Here is a 6,369-nt window from a genome sequence, read left to right as displayed (position 1 = left end):
TCTGGGGTGAGACCTGACGCAAGGCCTGCAGCATCGGAAAATGCTCTTTCTGGGGCCGTTCCTGAGGCCACGGCCTCGGGATATCAGGACACAGCACAACATGTCCATTCGAGCATTGCCAACCAAGTGAGCTGGGTAGGGAGCTCCTCTAGAAGTGGGCACCTGGTCACCCAGGTTCCAATTCTGCTTGGCTCTATGGCCAGGGAAGTGAGGTCCCTTCCTGGGGTCCCCTTACCCGGGCTTCCTCCTTACACACAGCTCCCCAAGGGCACCTCTGGGCTGCTGACCGCTCACCCCCACCCCGTGCCATGTCTAGGCACTGTGACACCAACACAACCCACCCCATAGCCTGAGGAGGCTTGGGTGCCGCCAGGGCCCCAGCTCTGAGGACACAGCTGGTTTCAGACCTGGCTCCTCCTCCTCACCAGTGATGCGGCCCTGGACAAGCCATGTGCCTCTCAGGGTCCCCCCAGTTCCCCATCTGCACAGTGGGGGTCATTCTGGCATCTACTTCCCAGGGAGGCCATCAGGTGTACAGACCCAGAAACACCCACAGTGCCTGTAAAACCCGTGGGCTGGTATCACGTGGAGCTCATGCACAGGCTTAGCAAAGGAAAGATTCCATGAAGGGCTGGCGTAGCACAGAACACAACTGAACAGGCCTGGCTCTGCTCGGGATCTAGGGAGAGTCACTCCCTTTCCTGCCTGTTTCTGAGTCCCCCCATTGGGAGGATTGAAAGTAAATAAAATTCAGACATCGCGCCCTCCGGCAACAACCTTCCAGGTCCTCCTGCTGCGTTTAGACTCGGGTCCCCGAGTCTCATCTTGGCCCTGGGGTGGGCCGCCCCCACCATGGCTCCCGGCATTCATGCCTCCTGCTCACCTGTCCTTGTGCCATCCCCGCCCCTCCAGGGTGGGTGGACCTTGCGCCTGGGTTCTAACGTGCGGACTGATTGATGAAAATTGTGTGACTTCTACTCATTCCCTGTCTCCTGTGTTCATTGTCTCTCTGTCTATTTCTCTCTGCCTCTTTATGTTTCTGTCTGTCTCTATTTCTCTGTCCCTTCTCTCTCTGTCTCTTCTTTCTCTCTCTCTTTCTTGTATGTATGTATGTATATATTGTTAGGGTCCAGGGCAGGTCACTTCTAAATAGGCCTTAATGACATATTGATTATTTTGAATTAATGTTACTTAAGAAAAGACCCATGCAAAAGATCTCCTCTCTGTCTCCCTGCAAGGAGGAAATAAATCTCTCCTGTGAAAGGTACAGCACCTGGGGGCTGAGGCCTGAGGTCTGAGGGGGGAGGGCTGCAGGTGTGCTGGCCCCTTCAAATCAGTTCATTCTGGGAACCCTCTGTTGTGACTACTGAGGTGCCAGCTAGCTTTGCCATGACCAAAGCCAACTCCTGTCTCTGCTTGTTTACGAGAAAAGGCCTGAGTCTGAACCACTCTAGATTCTCTAGATTTCATGGCACATGGACCCCCTCCCTCCCATCCTGCCAGACCCCTTGTACAAATGCCTGCACTTTAAGAGTTCTTTCACCTCGTCCAGAAAATAAACAACACCCACCCCCCCCACCCCACCCCCATATCCAACAAACAAGCAGACAGATATCCGGCTGCTCTCCTACCTCAGCCACTTCAGAGAGTCACTCTCTTGGAAATACCTTAAGTTCAATGACATACCGCCGTCTCCCTTTCTCTGGCACCATGCCATCCCTGGGTGAGCCCCGTCTTATGTGGGCACGACGGCACCACTCAGGTGAGCCGGAGACAGTACCCCAAAGTGGCCTGATGGTACCACCGTACATTGAAAATGACCTACACACCAAATCGGCCTTAAACACGGTGGTCCAGAGACCAGGGATGTGCATGCACCTCTGATGAAATCGTTGCTCAGGAGACCCCAGCATCTATATTCCATCTTCTCTACATTCTTCTGACCTCTGCTCTTCCTCTTTTCAGCTGATATCTTGCTAGATCGTTCATGGAGAAATTAGATCCCACCTGGCAAGAGCAGAATCATCTTCCCAACACATGAGAAGAGAACAGGTACGGGCCCGCACCCATCTTATCCTCCTCTGCCTGCCCAGCCCGTCATGTCAGAAACATGTGTCCCTCCTCCTGTCAGAAGCCTAACCCCAGGTAAAGGACTTAGATGTAAAGGGAACCAGAATATTGTCTTGAGCTACAGACACTTCAAAAAACAAAGCAAAACCAAAACAAACAAATAAACACCCCCCCGCCCCCCAGTAAAGCAGGTCCAAGAAGGGCGTGCTGAGCCTTCCCCTTCTTCTTCCTGGAAGCAGCAGGTAACATGTCCCCCCCCGCCACTGCCCCACCCCTCCCCCCAGGAAGACGTCCCCCCTCTGCTGGAAGGAGAGTGACATTGTGATCATCAGGGGCAGAGAGTGGAGAATGAGAGAATTCTGTACAAACAGACCTTGTTCAACATAACTCTCAACCTCCTTAGCCTCCCCACTTAGTGCAGTTCCTTTTCCACAATCGCCTCTCTTTATTCAACCCAACAGAAAAGAATTTAGGTTTCGCCACTTCTCTGGGTCTTTCTCCATTTCCTTAGGAGGGCGCCCTGGGTCAGGTAAAACTTGCGGGAAATAAATGTGTATGGTTCCCTCCCGTGAGTCTGTGTCGTGTCCATCTACTTCTCCGGACCAGCCTCCAGCTCTAAGAGGGTGGAGGTCAGGTCCTGTCCCGGCCACATCTTCCTCGCCGGCATCTGAATTCTGCCTCCTTCCTTGGCTTGGTTCCTCAGCATGCTGCCATGCTCTCAGCGACCATCTCCAGAAGCTCTGGGAACGTGGGCTGCGTCTTTCCAAATGAAACGCGTTCTTACTATACGATCCAGCCCTCAAACTCCTTGGTACTGATGGACCCAAATGAGTCGAATGCTTCCATCTACACAGAAACTTGCATGTGGACGTTTACGGTAGCTTTATTCATAGCTGCCAGAACTTGGAAGCAACCAAGATGTCCTTCAAGAGGTGATTGGACACATAGACTGGGCTCCATCCATGCAACAGAATGTTCTTTGCACTGAAAAGAAATAAGAGAGAAAGAGCCATGGGAGATGGGAGGGGCACCTTAAGTGCATATCAGTCACTGAAAGAAGCCAGTCTGGAAAGGTGGCATATCTTAGGGTACCAACTACATATGACATTTGGGAAAAGGCAAACCACGGAGAGGGTGGGTTGCTAGGGGTTTGTGGCGGGGTTAAGGGGTGGGGTATGATAAATAGGTCAAGCACAGAGGATTTTTAAGGCAGTGAAACTATTCAGTGTGATACATTCACGGCGAGATACATTTGTCAAAACCCATAGACTGTGCAACACCGGGAGTGAACCCTAGTGTAAACTCTGGACTCTGGTGATCATGATGTGTCCATGTAGATTCATCGATAATGACCAACACCCAGAATGTTGATAGGATAGTTGGGGAGAGGGAAACTCTGAACACCTGTGTGGGTGGGAGGGAGGGGGTAGATGGGGAGAGCAGTAACAGCAGAGCAGGGGGCACGTGGCACCTCTCTGTACTCTGCCCAATTTTGCTGTGAACTCAAAACTTCTTTAAAAAAAAATAAACCCTATTTAAACAAAGAAACAAATGAACATTCCGGTAGCATCACATGGCTGCTTCTCTTCAAGTCCTGTTTGTCTGGGCCACTTGAGAGTCAAACTTCAGCAGACACTTTCGCAGATGGCCTTTCAACCCGCATCCTTTCATAGTTTCATCTGACATCCCCTCTTTATCTCACTACACTCTTTTTTTTTTTTGGCCGAGCCGCACAGCTTGTGGGATCTTAGTTCCCTGACCAGGGATCGAATCTGCTCCCTCGGCAGTGAAAGGGCGGAGTCTTAACTACTGGACCGCTGGGGAATTCCCCAACACTCTTTTTTTTTTTTTTTTTTAAGATAGTACCTTTTCTTCTTTTTAAAAATTGATGTATACTTGATGGCAATTATTATATATTAGTCTTCTGGTATACAACATAGTGACTTGATATTTTTATATACTACAAAATAATCACCAAGTCTAGCTACCGTTTGTCACCATACTGTGTTCTTACAGTATTATGGACTCTGTTCCCTATGCTGTACATCACACACAATGACGTTTGTTTTATAACTGGAATTTGGAACCTTTCAATCTTTCTCACCTATTGCACTCATCCCTCCACCCACCTCCCATCTGGCAACCACCAGCATGTTCTTGGCATCTACGAGTCCATTTCTGTTTTGTTGTGTTTCTTCGTTTGTTTTGTTTTATAGATTCTACATATAAGTGACATCATAAGGTAATTCTCTTTCTCTGTCTGCTATATCTCATTTAGCATAATGCCCTCTAGGTCCATTCATGTTCTTGCAAGATTTCATCTTTTTTTAAAAAATTTATTTGTTTTTATTTTTGGCTGTGTTGGGTCTTCGTTGCTGCGCGCAGGCTTTCTCTAGTTGTGGCGAGCAGGGGCTACTCTTCGTTGCGGTGGGTGGGCTTCTCATTGCGGTGGCTTCTCCTGTTGTGGAGCACGGGCTCTAGGCACACGGGCTTCAGTAGTTGTGGCACGTGGGCTCAGTAGTTATGGCTCACGGGCTCTAGAGCGCAGGCTCAGTAGTTGTGGCACACGGGCTTAGTTGCTCCGTGGCATGTGGTATCTCCCCGTGCCAGGGATCGAACTGTGTCCCCTGCATTGGCAGGTGGATACTTAACCACTGCGCCACCAGAGAAGCCCAAGATTTCATTCTTTTTTTATGGCTGAGTCATATTTCAGTGTGTGTATGTGTGTGTGTCCAGTTTTCATATATATATGTGTGTATATATATATATATATATATACATATACATATACATATACATATATATATGAAACCTTCTTTATCCATTTGCCTATTGATGGATAGTTTGGTGGCTTCCATAACTTGACTATTGTCAATAAAGGCTTCATGAACATAAGGGTACGTATATATTTTTGAAGTCGTGTTTTTGTTTCCTTCAGAAAGATACCCCCAAGTATAATTCCTGCATCATATGGTAGTTCTATTTTTAATTTCTTGAGGAGCCTCCATACTGTTTTCCATAGTGGCTGTACCGATGAACATTCCCAACAAAAGTGAATGAGAGTTCCCTTTTCTCCACATCCTTGGCAATACTTGTTATGTGTTGTCTTTTGGATGATAGCCATTCTTTCAGGTGTGAGGTGATACTCTCATTGTGGTTTGAACGTGCATTTCCCTGATGATGAGTGATGTTGACCATCTTTTCATGTGTCTTTTGGCCATCTGTATATATTCTTTGGAAACATGTTCCATCTTCTGCCAATTTTTTAATTGGGTTTTTGTTTTTTTGGAGGTTGACTTGTGTGAATGAGTTCTTGGTCTATTTTGTGTATGAACCACTTACCAGATATATTGTTTGCAAATATTTCTCACATTCAGTAGGCTGCCTTTTCTTTTGTGGATGGTTTCCTCTGCTGCTGGAAAGCCTTTCAGTTGGATGGAGTCCCATTGGTTTATTTTGCTTGAGGAGGCAGATCCAAAAATTATTGCTAAGACTGATGTCAAAGAGTGTACTGCCTATGTTTTCTTCTAGGAGTTTTATGGCTTCAGGTCTTACACTGAAGTATTTGATTCATTTTGAGGTTATTTTGTAGATGGTATAAGAAAGGATTCCAGGGCTTCCCTGGTGGCGCAGTGGTTGGGAGTCTGCCTGCCGGTGCAGGGGACGCGGGTTCGAGCCCTGGTCTGGGAGGATCCCACATGCTGCGGAGCGACTGGGCCCGTGGGCCACGACTGCTGGGCCTGCGCGTCTGGAGCCTGTGCTCCGCAGCAAGAGAGGCCGCGACGGTGAGAGGCCCGTGCACTGCGATGGGGAGTGGCCCCCACTTGCCACAACTGGAGAGGGCCCTAGTAGAGAGGCGAAGACCCAACACAGCCATAAATAAATAAATAAATAAATCAAATTTAAGAACGGATTCCAGTTTGATTCTTGTGCATGTAGCTGTCCAGTTTTCTCAACACTATTTATCAAAGAGGCTATATTTTCCCCATTGTATATTCTCACCTCCTTTGTCATAGATAAATTGACTGTATAAGTGTGGGTTTATTTCTGGGCTCTCAATTCTCTTCCATGGCTCTATGCATATTTCTTTTGTACCAATACCATACTGTCTTAATGATTCTAGATGTGCAGTATAGTTTGAAATCAGGGAGCATGATATGTCCAGGTTTGTGCTTCTTTCTTAAGATTGTATTGACTATTCAGGTTCTTTCGTGTTTCTATACACATTTTAGAATTCTTTGTTCTAGTTCTCCAAAAAAATTCCATTGGTATTTTGATAGAAATGGCATCCAATCTCTA

Source organism: Balaenoptera borealis (assembly GCF_965194805.1).
Source record: "Balaenoptera borealis genome assembly, chromosome: 20".
NCBI lineage: Eukaryota > Metazoa > Chordata > Mammalia > Artiodactyla > Balaenopteridae > Balaenoptera > Balaenoptera borealis.
The sequence above is the reverse complement of the archived record's forward strand: the minus strand, read 5'-3'. Positions refer to the sequence as shown.